This window comes from Hemitrygon akajei, chromosome 18, assembly GCF_048418815.1.
Source record: "Hemitrygon akajei chromosome 18, sHemAka1.3, whole genome shotgun sequence".
NCBI lineage: Eukaryota > Metazoa > Chordata > Chondrichthyes > Myliobatiformes > Dasyatidae > Hemitrygon > Hemitrygon akajei.
The window spans coordinates 74,874,693-74,892,462 of NC_133141.1; the positions used below are offsets into that span (position 1 = coordinate 74,874,693).

The 17,770-nt window shown below is 52.2% G+C and overlaps 1 protein-coding gene across 1 annotated transcript in view; it reads left to right on the forward strand.

The window, feature by feature from the left end:
* The first annotated feature begins 14,633 nt into the window (after nucleotides 1–14,633).
* LOC140741408 (uncharacterized) overlaps nucleotides 14,634–17,770 on the forward strand; it is a 31,279-nt gene continuing 28,142 nt past the window's right edge. The window contains exon 1 of the mRNA XM_073071574.1: nucleotides 14,634–14,704. The gene's annotated coding sequence lies outside the window, so the exon portion shown is untranslated. The remainder of the gene's footprint in view (nucleotides 14,705–17,770) is intronic.

Consider the following 17,770-nt stretch of genomic DNA (forward strand, 5'->3'; position numbering starts at 1 on the left):
CCTGAGGCTCCTGTACCTCCTTCCTGATGGTTGAGGGGTAATAACTGTTCCTGAACCTGGTGGTGTGTGTCCTGAGGCTCCTGTACCTCCTTCCTGATGGTTGAGGGGTAATAACTGTTCCTGAACCTGGTGGTGTGTGTCCTGAGGCTCCTGTACCTCCTTCCTGATGGTTGAGGGGGTAATATCTGTTCCTGAACCTGGTGGTGTGGGTCCTGAGGCTCCTGTACCTCCTTCCCAATGGTTGGAGTGAGAGGAGAGCGTGACCTGTGCGGTGGGGACCCCTGATGATGGATCAATCGCGGCTCCTCGTTCTTGCTGACGTTGAGTGAGAGGTCGTTGCTGTGGCACCGCTCGGCCAGATTTTCAGTCTCCCTCCAATATGCTGATTCATCGCCAGCCTCTCATTCGACCTACGACAGTGGTGTGGTCGGCAGACTGGAATGTGGCGTGGGAGCTGTGCTCGGCCTCGCAGTCGACAGTGTGAAGCGAGCGGAGCAGGGGTCTGAGCGCACGGCCTGTGCCGACGGAGTTTGTGGAGGAGACGTTGCCTACTCGGATCTGAAAGTGAGCAAATCGAGGATCCCATTTTCAACAAGGAGGTATTGGAGACAAGGTCTTGTAGTTTATTGATTAGTTCTGAGGGGGTGACGGTACTGAATGCTGAACTGTGGTCGAAGAGCACCCCGATGTGGGCACCTCTGTTGGCCGGATGTTCCAGGGTTGGGCGAGGAGCCAATGGGATGGCTTCTGCTGTGGGCCATCGCTATCAACAACGAGGGGTGATCGATAAGTTTGTGGCCTAAGGTAGAAGGAGTCAGTTTTAGAAAACCTAGCGCATTTATTTTTCAACATAGTCCCCTCCTACATTTACACACTTAGTCCAGCGGTCGTGGAGCATACGGATCTTGGACCTCCAGAAAGTGTCCACAGCAGGGGTGATTGATAAGTTCGTGGTCTACGGTAGAAGGAGATGAGTTATACAGCTCTCGTTACAGGCACATGCAGTTCAACTCTTTGAGTGATTATGCAGAAAGTTTGAAGTTAATAACTCGTCTCCTTCTACCTGAGGACACGAACTTATCAATCACCCCTGATGAGTTATTAACTTCAAACTTTCTGCATCATCACTCAAAGAGTTGAACTGCACGTGCCTGTAACGAGAGTTGTATAACTCTCTCCTTCTACCGTAGACCACAATCTTATCAATCACCCCTGCTGTGGACACTTTCTGGAGGTCCAAGATCCGTATGCTCCACGACCGCTGGACTAAGTGTGTAAATGTAGGAGGGGACGATGATGAAAAATAAATGTGCTGGGTTTTCTAAAACTGACTCCTTCTACCTTTGGCCACAATCACCCCTCGTGATGTTTGTGTTGTCCGCAAACTCGCTGGACAAGCTTAATAAGTTCACATCCAGGTCACATATAAATAACCCATAGCAAGGGTTGTATCTCTGACCCCCTGCAGGAAGCCGCTCGTCACCGGCCTCCACTCCCGAGAGGCGATCTGCAACCTCCACCCTCTGCTTCCTACCCCCCTCGAGGCCGCTGTGAAGCCTCTGCGCTCGCTCGCACCGGATTCCGTCAGAAGTCCAGATCGGAGACCAACTTCGACTCGTCTTCCCTCATCTAGCCTCTTTCGGTCAACTCTTCCGAAAAAAAACAAAAACGACCCTAACGTGGTCCGTCAAGCGGACTTCACGCTGGCCCCTCCTGACCAGACTCCCTCCGGCCAGACGTTGGCAGGTACTGACCCTCAGGATTCCCTCCGGTAACTAGCTGACAATGACCGGCCTTGGCTTGTCCCTCGCTCAAACAACGGATCGGCCTTCCAGCCTTCAGGAAATCACCTCCGTGGGAGTTATTGGACCAGCCTACAACGAGGGACCTTGTCAAAGGCTTTGTTAACATCCAAGTAGACAGCGTCCACTGCCCGACCTCCATCTACCCTTTCGGACACCTCTTCCAAAAACCCCTGAGAGTCAAGTCAAGCTTGTTGTCATTTATCTACAAGCCCCATTTCCAGAAAAGTTGGGATATTTTCCAAAATGCAACAAAAACAAAAATCTGTGATATGCTGATTCACGTGAACCTTTATTTGACTGACGAAAGTACAAAGAAAAGATTTTCAATAGTTTTACTGACCAACTTAATTGTATTTTGTCAATGTACACAAATTTAGAATTTGATGGCTGCAACACACCTCAACAAAAGTTGGGACAGAGTTGAAATAAGATTGAAAAGTGCGCAGAATATTCAAGTAACACTGGTTTGGAAGACTCCACATTAAGCAGGCTAATTGGTCGCAGGTGAGGTATCATGACTGGGTATAAAAGTAGCGTCCATCAAAGGCTCAGTCTTTGCAAGCAAGGATGGGTCGTGGCTCACCCCTTTGTGCCAAAATTCGTGAGAGAATTGTTAGTCAGTTCAAAAGGAACGTTTCCCAACGCAAGATTGCAGAGAATTTAGGTCTTTCAACATCTACAGTACATAATATTGTGAAAAGATTCAGAGAATTCAGAGACATCTCAGTGCGTAAAGGGCAAGGTCGGAAACCACTGTTGAATGCGCGTGATCTTCGAGCCCTCAGGCGGCACTGCCTAAGAAACGATCATGCTACTGTGACAATTATAGCCACCTGGGCTCGGGAGTACTTCTGAAAACCATTGTCACTTAACACTGTCCGTCGCTGCATCCAGAAATGCAACTTGAAACTGTATTACGCAAGGAGGAAGCCATACATCAACTCTATGCAGAAACGCCGGCGAGTTCTCTGGGCCCGAGCTCATCTCAGATGGACCGAAAGACTGTGGAACCATGTGCTGTGGTCCGATGAGTCCACATTTCAGCTGGTTTTCGGATGACTCAACGGCGTGAATTACAGTTAAGAATGACTTTCCACGCACAAAGCCGAGATGACTCCTCCGAGCCAGACTCCGTCCCTCAGAGTTCCCTCGGGTAACTTCGGCACCGCTGAGCTCTGGCTGAGCAAGCCAGGACTGCCTGTGTGGGAGCGAACGGGCGCGGGCAAAAGGCCGGCCTGTTCACACACGAAACCTTTCAACTGAGATCTCGGACGCACTGTTTACATTTTATCTCCGGTATTTGACATAGCAACAGTACACCTTATCCGGTAACACCCAGACCTCAGGGCACAGCTGTACAGGAGCCCAAGACCACAAGACATAGGAGCAGAATCGGACCATTTGGCCCATCCAGTCTAGCCCCCCATTCCACCATGGCTGACTTATCCATCTCAATCCATCCTGTGTAAGACACAGGAGCAGAATTAGGCCATTCGGCCCATCGATTCTGCTGCACCATTCCACCATGGCTGATTTATTTTCCCTCTCGACCCCGCTCTCCTGCCTATCTCCCCAAAGCTTTTGACACCATTTCACTCAAGGCACGGTCAGACTCCGCTTTTAAGTATAAGACCATAAGGTACAGGAGCAGAATTAGGCCATTTGGCCCATCGAGCCTGCTCCTCCTCTTCCTCGATGACTTGATGCCCACGGCCGACTGCGGCGATGCCGGGAAGCGCGGGGTGTGCGCCCCTGGAGAGGGCAGGACGGTAGTGCTTGCGTAGGGGAGGGTAGGGAACTGAGGGGTGTGGTAGAACGGAGGGTGATCTGGGAACACAGGTCCGCGGTTCCTTGAAAGCGGAGTCACGGAATAGATGGGGGGGGGGGGGTCGTAGAGGGAGCTCCTAGCACACTGGCCTCCAAGATGTCTGGGACCGGGTACACGGGCATTCTCGAGGGGGAGGGGGAAGTCTCGGTCCACGTTGCCGCCAATGACGAAGGGAGGAAAGGAGAGGAGGTTCTAAAGAGAGATTTTAGGGAGCTGAAAGGAGTAAAGGACCTGCGGGGTAGTGTCTGGATTGCTGTCTGTGCCAGTGAGGGTAAGAACAGGAGGACTTGGCTGATGAATGTGTGGCTGAGGAACTGGTGCGGGGGGGGGCAGGGGTTCAGGTTTCTGGATCATTGGGATCTCTTCCGGGAGAAGGTGCGACCGGTACAAAAGGCAAACACGAGGAAATCTGCAGATGCTGGAAATTCAAACGACAGCACACACAAAATGCTGGTGGGACGCAGCAGGCCAGGCAGCATCTATAGGGAGAAGCACTGTCGACGTTTCGGGCCGAGACCCTTTGTCAGGACTCAAAACAGGTTCAATACCGCCCCCTGCTGACCAGGAGGGGGCAGTATTGAACCTGTTTTAGATGTTGGGACCACTCTCCTGAATCCTCCCGGTCAGCAGGGGGCGGTATTGAACCTGTTTTAGATGTTGGGACCACTCTCCTGAATCCTCCCGGTCAGCAGGGGGCGGTATTGAACCTGTTTTAGATGTTGGGACCACTCTCCTGAATCCTCCTCACACTCCCGGTCAGCAGGGGGCGGTATTGAACCTGTTTTAGATGTTGGGACCACTCTCCTGAATCCTCCTCACACTCCGGGTCAGCAGGGGGTGGTATTGAACCTGTTTTAGATGTTGGGACCACTCTCCTGAATCCTCCCAGTCAGCAGGGGGCGGTATTGAACCTGTTTTAGATGTTGGGACCACTCTCCTGAATCCCCCTCACACTCCCGATCAGCAGGGGGCGGTATTGAACCTGTTTTAGATGTTGGGACCACTCTCCTGAATCCTCCCGGTCAGCAGGGGGCGGTATTGAACCTGTTTTAGATGTTGGGACCACTCTCCTGAATCCTCCCGGTCAGCAGGGGGCGGTATTGAACCTGTTTTGAGTCCTGACGAAGGGTCTCGGCCCGAAACATCGACAGCTCTTCTCCCTGTAGACGCTGCCTGGCCTGCTGCGCTCCACCGGCATTTTGTGCGTGTTGCCCCCCCCGGCATTTTGTGCGTGTTCCCCCCCCCCCCTGAACCCAAGGGGGGGGGGGGGAACGGATATCCTTGCGGGCAGGTGTGCTAGAGCTGTGTGGGGGTGGGTTTAAACTAAATCGGCAGTGGGGACGGTGAGAACCAGAGTGAGGATGGGGCAGTTGACGTACGAGCAGAGGCATTGTGTTGTGAGACTGTCAGGGAGGACGGGCAGATGATGGGGCAAAATTGCAGTCAGTGCTGAAGCGTGACAAAAAGGGGGGGGGGGGACAAAATCAAAAAAGGGAGATGAAGACAGGACTTAAGGTGTTACATCCGAATGCGCTCAGTACACGGAATAAGGACGATGATCTTGCAGCACTGTTGGAGATTGGCAGGAATCACGCTGCGGGCATCGCTGAGTCGTGGCTGAAAGAACACAGCTTAACAGCCGAGGATACTGAAATCAGATCCTTAGACTGGGGTGACATATCCTTAGAAGGTGTACATTCCTTGCCGGGTTGAGTTAAGAAACTGCAAGAGTAAAAAGACCCTGATGGGAGTCAAATACAGGCCTCCGAACAGTCGCCAGGATGTAGGACACATGTTACTAAGGGAGATAGAAAAGGCAATGTCACGTTAGCCGTGGGTGATGTCAATATTGGGAAAATCCAAATGGCACGAGATCCCAAGGGAGATAATTTGTAGAATGCCTACGTGATGGCTTTTTAGAGCAACTTGCGGTTGAGCCCACTAAGGGAATGGAAATTCTGGATTGGGCGTTGTGCAATAACACTGACTCGATTAGGGAGCTTAAGGTTAAGGAACCCTTAGGGAACAGTGATCATAAAATGATAGAATCCATGCTGCTGTTTGAGAAGGAGAACTTAAAGTTGGAGGCATCAGGATTACAGTGGAGTGAAGGGGGTTACGGAGGCGTGAGAGGGGGAGCTGGCCGAAGTTGATTGGAAGGGGACACTAGCAGGGGTGATGGCAGAACAGCAATTGGCTCGCGTTCCTGGGGAAATTCAGAAAACGCTGGAAAGGTACAAAGGTGAAGAAATATTCTGAAGGGAGGATGGCACACTTGAGGGAGGACAAGGGAGGTCAAAGAAAATTTGAAATCACGAAGAGAGGGAATATGATAGAGCAAAATTAGTGGGAAGGAAGAGAATGGAGAAGCTTTCGAAGCCCAACAGAAGGCAACTAAAAAGATATAAAGAGAGAAAAGGTGAAATATCGGAATCAGAATCAGACTTTAATCGCCAAGTACCTATGCACATACAAGGAATTTACTTCCGGCAGATGCCGTCTCTCTGCTCATAACAATAACAATGATAAATATAAATGAAAATATAGATTATACATACAGGTAGTGCAATCCAAGTAATAGTTAGCCGACAGTTAACCGGCTAATATTAACAGTTAATATGAAACCAAGCTTGCCAATAGTATAAAAGAGGATGGAATAATTTTTTTTTCAGATATATAGAGAGTAAAAGGGAGACGAGAGTAGGTATTGGACCAGTGGGAAATGATGCTGGAGAGGTCGTAATGGGGGACCTAAGGAAAGGGCAGATGAACTTAATAAGTTCTCTGCACCACTGCGGAAGGAAACAGGCAGTGTGCCAGAGGTTCGAGAGTGCCGGGGGGGGGTGGGGGGCAGAAGTGATGTAGTTGCTATTACTAGGGAGAAGGGGCTTGGGAAGCTGGAAACTCTGAAGGTGAATAAGTCAGCCAGGTCAGATGGGACTACCCCTCAGGGTTCCGGACGAGGTAGCCGAAAAGACTGCGGAGGTATTAGTAATGATCTTTCGGAAATCACTAGATCCGGGAAAATGTTCCAGAGGATGGGAAAATCGCAAAATGACGCTCCACTCTTTGAGAAGGGAAGGAGACAGAAGAAAGGAAGTTACGGGCCAGTTAGCCTCACGTATGCCCAGGACAGGTCATGGGGTAGGTTTACGATGGAGGTTGAACGTTGCTTGATTAATCAGATCATCAAAGGTTACGGGGAGAACGGGGGTTGAAAGGGTAGATAAGTCATCCACAATGGATTGGCGGATTGGCCCAATAAGTCAGCCACGATGAATTGGCGGATTGGCCCGATAAGTCAGCCACGATGGATTGGCGGATTGGCCCTATAAGTCAGCCATGATGGATTGGCGGATTGGCCCGATAAGTCAGCCATGATGGATTGGCGGATTGGCCCGATAAGTCAGCCATGATGGAATGGCGGATTGGCTCGATAAGTCAGCCATGATGGATTGGCGGATTGGCCCAATAAGTCAGCCATGATGGAATGGCGGATTGGCTCAATACTCCTATGTCTTAAGGCCTTGTAAATCAGAGCATTGAGTACAGGAGTTGGGAGGTTACGTTCGAGGTTGTGTAAGATGCTGGTGAGGCCTGAATTTGGAATGTCGTCTGCCGTTCTGGTGACCTACCGACAGGAAAGATGTCAATAAGATTGAAAGAGTACAGAGAATATTTAGGATGTTGAAGGGAATGAGGACCTGAGTGACAGGGAAAGATTGAATAGGTCAGGATTTTAGTCCCTGGAGTGTAGGAGATTGAGGGGAGATTTGACAGAGGTATACAAAATTATCAGGGGTATAGACAGGGTAAATGCAAGCAGGTTTTCTCCCACCGCCCCCCCCCGTTCTCCCCCCCCCCGAGGTTGGGTGGGACAACAACTAGAGGTCACGGGTTAAGGGTGAAAGGTGAAATGTTTAAGGGGAATTTGAAGGGGAAATTTCTTCATGAGGGTTCAGTGACAACATTGATAAAACCTACCCAATGACATTCCCTCCACAGCCGTCTGTGGCAATGAATTCCATAGATTCACCACCTTTTCTCTAAAGAAATTCCTCCTCACCTCTGTGCTAAATGGATGTCCTTCTATTCCGAGGCTGTGCCCTCTGGTCCTAGACTCTCCCACTATGGGCAACATCCTCTCCACGTCCATTCTATCTGTGCCCTCTGGTCCTAGACTCCCTCACTATAGGAAACATCCTCTCCACATCCACTCTATCTGTGCCCTCTGGTCCTAGACTCCCCCACTATCGGAAACATCCTCTCCACATCCACTCTATCTGTGTCCTCTGGTCCTAGACTCCACCACTATAGGAAACATCCTCTCCACATCCACTCTATCTGTATCCTCTGGTCCCAGACTCCCCCACGATAGGAAACATCCTCTCCACATCCACTCTATCTGTGCCCTCTGGTCCTAGACTCCCCCCACTACAGGAAACATCCTCTCCACATCCACTCTATCTGTGTCCTCTGGTCCTAGACCCCCCCACTATAGGAAACATCCTCTCCACATCCACTCTATCTGTGTCCTCTGGTCCTAGACTCCCCCACTATAGGAAACATCCTCTCCACACCCACTCTATCTGTGTCCTCCGGTCCTAGACTCCCCCACTATCGGAAACATCCTCTCCACATCCACTCTATCTGTGTCCTCTGGTCCTAGACTCCCCCAGTATAGGAAACATCCTCTCCACATCCACTCTATCTGTGTCCTCTGGTCCTAGACTCCCCCAGTATAGGAAACATCCTCTCCACATCCACTCTATCTGTGCCCTCTGGTCCTAGACTCCCCCAGTATAGGAAACATCCTCTCCATATCCACTCTATCTGTGCCCTCTGGTCCTAGACTCCCCCACTATAGGAAACCACATTAATATTATCTTGGCGTTTCAATATTTGATAGGTTTCAATGAGATCCCCCCCACATTGTTCCTCATTCCAGCCTGTACAGGCCCAGTGCCATCGAAAGCTCCTCGTACATTAACCCTTTCATTCCTGGAATCATTCCCGTGAGCCTCCCCTGGACTCTCTCCGATGCTAGAACATGCTTTGTTGACCTCTGGGAATCGACTCAGGACTTGACGATCATGGTTTGACCTTCGGCCCTTGTGACCCCGAGGATCAGTCGCCAACCCGAGGATCGCTGGTGTCCTCAGTACCTACGGCCACAACCTCGGGGATCATCGACATTTCACCACGGAGCGTTCTGACCCGGATTTACTCCTGGAACCAATACCTCAAGGATCCTATTATGGTGGGTGTGGAGGTGGTCTGGTGTGTGTGCGTGGGGGGGAGGGTGTTAATCCCAAACAAGCCAATTCCTGTCAGCTAGACACACACACACACACACACACACACACACACACACACACACACACACACACTCACACACACACACACACACACACACACACACACACACACACACACACACACACACACACACACACACACACACACACACACACACACACACACACACACACACACACACTAGAAGGAGTCAGTTTTAGAAAGCCTAGCACATTTATTTTTCCACTTAGTCCAGCGGTCGTGGAGCATACGGATCTTGGACCTCCAGAAAGTGTCCACAGCAGGGGTGATTGATAAGTTCGTGGTCTACGGTAGAAGGAGATGAGTTACACAGCTCTCGTTCCATGCACGTGCAGTTCAACTCTTTGAGTGATTAGGCAGAAAGTTTGAAGTTGATAACTCATCAGGGGTGAATGATAAGTTCGTGGTCTACGGTAGAAGGAGATGAGTTACACAGCTCTCGTTCCATGCACGTGCAGTTCAACTCTTTGAGTGATTATGCAGAAAGTTTGTCATTAATAGCTTTTGTGGTATTTCTGTTTCAGATAATGTTTTCTAAAATTGACTCCTTCTACCTTAGGCCACGAACTTATCAATCACCACTCATATATGTACTTAAAGAATAAATTTTTTTTGACTTTGATATATATATATATATATATATATATATATATATATATATATATATATACACGTCACCCTATATACGGCAGATTCTACAGATGCTGGAAATCCAGAACAACACACATAAAAAGTGTGTAACAAAGCTGCTACACAGGTTGACTCTGTGGTTGAGAAGGCGTACGGTGTATTGGCCTTCATCAATCGTGGGATTGAGTTTAGGAGCCGAGAGGTAATGTTGCAGCTATATAGGACCCTGGTCAGACCCCACTTGGAGTACTGTGCTCAGTTCTGGTCGCCTCACTGCAGGAAGGATGTGGAAGCCATAGAAAGGGTGCAGAGGAGATTTACAAGGATGTTGCCTGGATTGGGGAGCGTGCCTTATGAGAATAGGTTGAGTGAACTCGGCCTTTTCTCCTTGGAGCGACGGAGGATGAGAGGTGACCTGATAGAGGTGTACAAGATGATGAGAGGCATTGATTGTGTGGATAGTCAGAGGCTTTTTCCCAGGGCTGAAATGGTTGTCACAAGAGGACACAGGTTTAAGGTGCTGGGGAGTAGGTACAGAGGAGATGTCAGGGGTAAGTTTTTTATGCAGAGAGTGGTGAGTGCGTGGAATGGGCTGCCGTCGACGGTGGTGGAGGCGGATACGATAGGGTCTTTAGACAGACTCCAAGATGGATACATGGAGCTTAGGGAAAATAGAGGGCTGTGAGTAAGCCTAGGTACTTCCAAGGTAGGGACATGTTCGGCACAGATTTGTGGGCCGAAGGGCCTGTATTGTGCTGTAGGGTTTTCTGTGTTTCTAAGTTTCTAAAATGCTGGAGGAACTCAGCAGGTCAGGCAGCGTCTACGGAACTGAAATAAACGGTTGTCGCCTCAGTCCAAGACCCTTCATCTAGGGTTCTCGGCCGGAAGCGTCGATGGCCTCCAGCGTTCCCGTTGTGGCCTCCTCTACGCCGGCGAGACCCGTCAGAAATTGCGGGGGCCGCTTCATCGATCACCTGCGCTCCCTCTGCCGGAAGCTGAACCTACCGATGGTCCGACGTTCTGATTCCCAATCCCATTCCCGTTCTGACACGTCAGGGAACCCAGAGGGCAGAGCGGACACAGCCAATACTCCATCGGTTGGCACGAATGTCGATTTCTCCTTCCATCCTCCCCAACTCTCCCTCGGTTCCCCAGTGTGACCTCTCACCTGTCCCCGGTGAAGCACAAACAACCACCACACAGAGAGAAATTCTGCAAAAGAAGTATAATGTGGCTGAGCACGTCAGTTGTAGGGAATCCATAGGTTGTGGAATCAGTTCAGAGCTGAGGTGAGTGAAGTTCTCCACGCTGGTTTAGCAGCCTGATGGTTGAGGGTAAGAACAGTTCCTTATCTTGAACAATAACTGGTCCTGAACCTGGTGGTGTGGGTCCTGAGGCTCCTGTACCTCCTTCCTGATGTTGAGGGGTAATAACTGTTCCTGAACCTGGTGGTGTGGGTCCTGAGGCTCCTGTAACTCCTCCCTGATGGTTGAGGGGGTGATAACTGTTCCTGAACTGGGTGGTGTGGGTCCTGAGGTTCCTGTATCTCCTTCCTGATGGTTGAGGGGGTAATAACTGTTCCTGAACCTGGTGGTGTGGGTCCTGAGGCTCCCGTACCTCCTTCCTGATGGTTGAGGGGGTAATAACTGTTCCTGAACCTGGTGGTGTGTGTCCTGAGGCTCCGGTACCTCCTTCCTGATGGTTGAGGGGTAATAACTGTTCCTGAACCTGGTGGTGTGGGTCCTGAGGCTCCCGTACCTCCTTCCTGATGGTTGAGGGGGGTAATAACTGTTCCTGAACCTGCTGGTGTGGGTCCTGAGGCTCCTGTACCTCCTTCCTGATGGTTGAGGGGGGTAATAACTGTTCCTGAACCTGGTGGTGTGTGTCCTGAGGCTCCGGTACCTCCTTCCTGATGGTTGAGGGGTAATAACTGTTCCTGAACCTGGTGGTGTGGGTCCTGAGGCTCCTGTACCTCCTTCCTGATGGTTGAGGGGGGTAATAACTGTTCCTGAACCTGGTGGTGTGGGTCCTGAGGCTCCTGTACCTCCTTCCTGATGGTTGAGGGGGTAATAACTGTTCCTGAACCTGGTGGTGTGGGTCCTGAGGCTCCCGTACCTCCTTCCTGATGGTTGAGGGGGTAATAACTGTTCCTGAACCTGGTGGTGTGGGTCCTGAGGCTCCTGTACCTCCTTCCTGATGGTTGAGGGGTGATATCTGTTCCTGCACATGGTGGTGTGGGTCCTGAGGTTCCTGTACCTCCTTCCTGATGGTTGAGGGGGTAATAACTGTTCCTGAACCTGGTGGTGTGGGACCTGAGGCTCCTGTACCTCCTTCCTGATGGTTGAGGGGGGTAATAACTGTTCCTGAACCGGGTGGTGTGGGTCCTGAGGCTCCTGTACCTCCTTCCTGATGGTTGAGGGGGTAATAACTGTTCCTGAACCGGGTGGTGTGGGTCCTGAGGCTCCTGTACCTCCTTCCTGATGGTTGAGGGGGTATTAAGTGTTCCTGAACCTGGTAGTGTGGGCCTGAGGCTCCTGTACCTCCTTCCTGATGGTTGAGGGGGTATTCAGTGTTCCTGTACCTGGTGGTGTGGGCCTGAGGCTCCCGTACCTCCTTCCTGATGGTTGAGGGGGTAATAACTGTTCCTGAACCTGGTGGTGTGTGTCCTGAGGCTCCCGTACCTCCTTCCTGATGGTTGAGGGGTAATAACTGTTCCTGAACCTGGTGGTGTGGGTCCTGAGGCTCCTGTACCTCCTTCCTGATGGTTGAGGGGGTAATAACTGTTCCTGAACCTGGTGGTGTGGGTCCTGAGGCTCCTGTACCTCCTTCCTGATGGTTGAGGGGGTAATAACTGTTCCTGAACCGGGTGGTGTGGGTCCTGAGGCTCCTCTACCTCCTTCCTGATGGCTGAGGGGTAATAACTGTTCCTGAACCTGGTGATGTGGGTCCTGAGGCTCCTGTACCTCCTTCCTGATGGTTGAGGGGTAATAACTGTTCCAGAAACTGGTGGTGTGGGTCCTGAGGTTCCTGTACCTCCTTCCTGATGGTTGAGGGGGTAATAACTGTTCCTGAACCGGGTGGTGTGGGTCCTGAGGCTCCTGTACCTCCTTCCTGATGGCAGTAGTGAGAAGAGAGCACGGCCTGGGTGGTGGGGGTCCCTGATGACGGACGCTGATGTGACAGTTTCCATTCCACCATCATCATCATTAGGTTCTGTGCCATATGACATCATCACTATGTGCAGTGTCATATGACATCATCTCCACATCCACTCTCATCATCATCATGATCTTCCATGTCATGTGACGTGGGCGATCTCAGTCTTTCCACGACCATGACTGCTCTTGGTAAATTTTTCTACAGAAGTGGTTTGTCATCGCCTTCCTCTGGGGCAGTGTGTCTTTACAAGTCGGGTGACCCCCGGCTATTATCAATACTCTTCAGAGATTGTCCGCCTGGCGTCAGCGGTCGCATCACCGGGACTTGTGATCTGCACCGGCTGCTCGTACGACCACCCACCTCCTGCTCCCCACGTTTTCCCGTGACTCTGATCGGGGGCTAAGCAGGTGCCACACCTCGCCCAAGGGTGCAGGCGAGGGAAGGGAAGGAGCACCTCCCTTGACGGAGACATATTCCCCCCCCCCCGCCCGCCGCCACCCAGAATGTGGTAACTGATGGGGAGGTCTCTTCCTGCGATGGGCCGGAAGCAACCAGTGTTAGGCGATCGATCGTGTGGAGAGTCAGAGGCTTTTTCCCCGGGGCTGAAATGGTCGCCACAAGAGGACACAGGTTTAAGGTGCTGGGGAGACAGTACAGAGGAGATGTCAGGGGTAAGTTTTTTACGATTGGGGGGATTGGGGGGGGGCTAATGTTTCTTTGTGGAGGGAGGAGGGGGTTTGATGATCATATTGCCGTTCTTCTTTGTGCGGGGGCGGGTTTGCTGTTTCTCTCTGGACTGACTTCCTTTCTTTGTTCCCTGGCTATCGGGAGAAGACGAACCTCAGAGTTGCGTGCATACGTTGATAATAAATGAACCTTTGCGATTTGATCTTTATTAAACCCAATCATCTTCGACCGCCGGAGACCATTTGGAACGGGGGGGAGCAGGGGGGGTGGTGGCTGGGTGGATCTACAAGGGCTTGAGGGTTGGAGGACAATATTACACTCTTAAGGTTTCACTGCCTGGGGCAATCGTTGTCCGGGACGGAGAGAAAATCCCAGAAACGTACTTTGAGGTCCACGTCTCAAGGTTGCCGCGCGAGTTGATGGGGTGGTTGAGAAGGCCGATGTTGTGCTGGCCTTCACCAGTCGGGGGGGCTGAGTTCACGAGGTAACGTAAGACCCCGGTTAGACCACACTTGAGGGGTCATGTCCGGTCCGGGTCGCCTCATTATGGGAAGGACGAGGAAGTCTTGAGGGGGGGGGGGGGGGGGTGGTTGACCTGCATTAGGGTGGGGGGGGGGGGCAGCCTGAGTGAGCTGGGGCTTTTTCCTTGGGAGCAAAGGAGGATGTGGGGGTGTACAAGGTTTTTCCATCTAAGCTGGTGGTAGGGAAACACCTGGGAGACTCTTAGCAGAGCATTCCACCACTCTCTGAGTAAAAAAACGTACCTCTGACATCCACACCCCCCCCTCCCCCATACCTCAAAGTCACCCCCTTCCAATCACCTCAAGATTATTCTCCCTCTTAGCCGTTCCCCACCCTGGGGGGGAGAATTCCACTCGATCTATGCCCCTAATCATCTTGTGCCCCTCCAGCTCACCTTGGCTCCGGGCAGGAGGGACGCTGGAGGAGAAAAGCGCTGCGGGGAACTCGGGCTGGGGAAGAGTGCTGGTTGCCATGGAGAGGAAGATGTGCGGTTGGGGCTTGGCCCTGCAGACGGTGAGACAAAGCAACAGGGCTTGTGCAACAGCTCTCTCAGAGGGCGAGGCGCCCCGTCCGACCTCAGCCCTCCCCCACCCGACCGGGAACTCCCTGCTGGCTGCCGTGGGAGGAGGAAGGAGGCTTTATAGGGACCGGCAGCGCAGCCCAAGAGCAGAGAGCAGCGACCGGCGGGCCAGCGCCAACAGCAGAGAGAGGACAGTCCAGACAAGAGCCAGCAGTGAGTACCGCCCTGGTTTATTTTTGTAAAACGGTGATAGTGGGGACCGGGGAGGCACTTTTCCTGTTACTTCCCCGGTTTGGGAAATCCGTTCTGCAGGGTTAAAAGAGCTTGCGGGTGTAACCTGTTGATGTCCAGGGTCTGGGAACTACAGAGCCAAGATTGAAGACTGTTTAATGTCATTCCCAGTGGAAAACTGGAAAGAGGAACAAAATAATTGTTACTCCGGATCAGAAATAACACGATAATAGATAGATATGTAGATAGATATACTTAGCAAGTCAAGTCAAGTCACTTTTTATTGTCGTTTCGACCATAACTGCTGGTGCAGTTCACGGTAAAAACGAGACAACGTTTTTCAGGACCACGGTGTTACATGACACAGTACAAAAACTAGACTGAACTACATAAAAAAACAACACAGAGAAAAACTACACCAGACTACAGACCTACCCAGGACTGCATAAAGTGCACAAAACAGTGCAGGCATTACAATAAATAATAAACAGGACAATAGGGCAGTAAGGTGTCAGTCCAGGCTCTGGGTATTGAGGAGTCTGATAGCTTGGGGGAAGAAACTGTTACACAGTCTGGTCGTGAGAGCCCGAATGCTTCGGAGCCTTTCCCCAGACAGCAGGAGGGAGAAGAGTTTGTATGAGGGGTGCGTGGGGTCCTTCATAATGCTGTTTGCTTTGCGGGTGCAGCGTGCGGTGTAAATGTCTGTAATGGTGGGAAGAGAGACCCCGATGATCTTCTCAGCTGACCTCACTATCCGCTGCAGGGTCTTGCGATATCTATATATATATATATTTTTTTTTTTGTAAGATAGCTGATACACACATATTGATTGTGTGTCCATAAAGAGACGCTGGGCTCAGGAGTGTCTGTACACAAGGTGACTCTGACAGGAAATGAGAAAGTAGTGGTGGTGGGGGGTGTGGAGGGGTGGGTTAGTGGGTGATTAGGGGTGTGGAGGGGTGGGTCAGTGGGTGATTGGGGGGGTGGAGAGGTGGGTCAGTGGGTGATTGGGGGTGTGGAGGGGTGGGTCAGTGGGTGATTGGGGGTGTGGAGGGGTGGGTCAGTGGGTGATTGGGGGTGTGGAGGGGTTGGTCAGTGGGTGATTGCGGGTGTGGAGCGGTGGGTCAGTGGGTGATTAGGAGTGTGGAGGGGTGGGTCAGTGGGTGATTAGGAGTGTGGAGGGGTGGGTCAGTGGGTGATTGGGGGTGTGGAGGGGAGGGTCAGTGGGTGTTTGGGGGTGGTGTGGAGGGGTGGGTCAGTGGGTGATTGGGGGGGGTGGAGAGGTGGGTCAGTGGGTGATTGGGGGTGTGGAGGGGTGGGTCAGTGGGTGATTGGGGATGTGGAGCGGTGGGTCAGTGGGTGATTGGGAGTGTGGAGGGGTGGGTCAGTGGGTGATTGGGGGGGGTGGAGAGGTGGGTCAGTGGGTGATTGGGGGTGTGGAGGGGTGGGTCAGTGGGTGATTGGGGATGTGGAGCGGTGGGTCAGTGGGTGATTGGGAGTGTGGAGGGGTGGGTCAGTGGGTGATTGGGGGTGTGGAGGGGAGGGTCAGTGGGTGTTTGGGGGTGGTGTGGAGGGGTGGGTCAGTGGGTGGAGGTGTCGATCAGCCTCACAGCTTGGGGAGAGTTGCTGTTTTCGAGTCGGCTGGGTTTGTGAGTGGAGCTGTTGATCAGCCTTCCTGGTTGGGGAAAGCAACTGTTTGTGAGTCTGGCAGTCCTGGTGTAGCAGGTGCGAGCAGGGGTGGGTGGGTGGGATCCTTCACGATGCCCCCTTTCTGTGCCTGTGTCCCTGATGGTGGGTGGGCTGGTGCGGGTGACGCGCGGGGCAGTTTTGACTCCCCGGCGTGGAGGATTCCTGCCGGCCGGCAGGGTCTCCGAACCGGGCAGTGAGGTTAGGATGCACATCGGCAGATCAGATGCAGGGAGCGCGGGGAAGGTGAGGGCAGGGCGAGCCCCCGGTCAGATGCTGCCCGCTGGGGTGGGGGGGGGCGAATCAACCCCCCCCCCTCGCCCGCCATCGCCGGCGGTCGCAGAATGCCTTAACGGTCCGAATAAGGAGTTGCCCAGCTCTGAGGAGGGCACCGGATGTGTGGGGGGGGGGGATAGACTCCGAGATGACGGGCAGATTGGCCGTGTGAAACGCGAGCTGCTCTACGCCACCTGGCTGGTTGAATCAGAGGTTGTTCGACGCAGTGGCCTCGCAGACGCGGGGCGGACTCCGCTGGTTTTTGGGGGGGTGGGTTGCTAATACGGGATCTCCACCCACCCGACTGTGCAGTCCCGTCTGAGTCCTGGACCCGGGACAGTGGGAAAGAGACCAGGCACGTACACAGGGCCCACCCACAATCAGGACACCCCCGGAGAACCGATTATAGCCATAAGGCTTAGGAGGAGAATTAGGCCATTCTGTCCGTCGAGTCTGTTCCCCCATTCCATCGTGGCTGATTTACTATCCCTCTCAACCCCATTCTCCAGGCCTTCTCCCCGTAACCTTTGCACACTGACTAATCAAGAACTTATCAGTCTCTGCTTTAAATATACCCAATCTCTTAGCCTCCACAGCCCTGTGGTAATGAATTCCACAGATTTACCACCCTCAGGCTGAAGAAATTCCTCCTCATCTCCGTTCTAGATGGACATCCCTCAATTCTGAGGCTGTGCCCCTCTGGTCCTAGACTCCCCCACTATAGGAAACATCCTCTCCACATCCACTCTATCTGTGTCCTCTGGTCCTAGACTCCCCCACTATAGGAAACATCCTCTCCACATCCACTCTATCTGTGTCCTCTGGTCCTAGACTCCCCCACTATAGGAAACATCCTCTCCACATCCACTCTATCTGTGTCCTCTGGTCCTAGACTCCCCCACTATAGGAAACATCCTCTCCACATCCACTCTATCTGTGTCCTCTGGCCCTAGACTCCCCCACTATAGGAAACATCCACTCTATCTGTGTCCTCTGGTCCTAGACTCCCCCACTATAGGAAACATCCTCTCCACATCCACTCTATCTGTGTCCTCTGGCCCTAGACTCCCCCACTATAGGAAACAT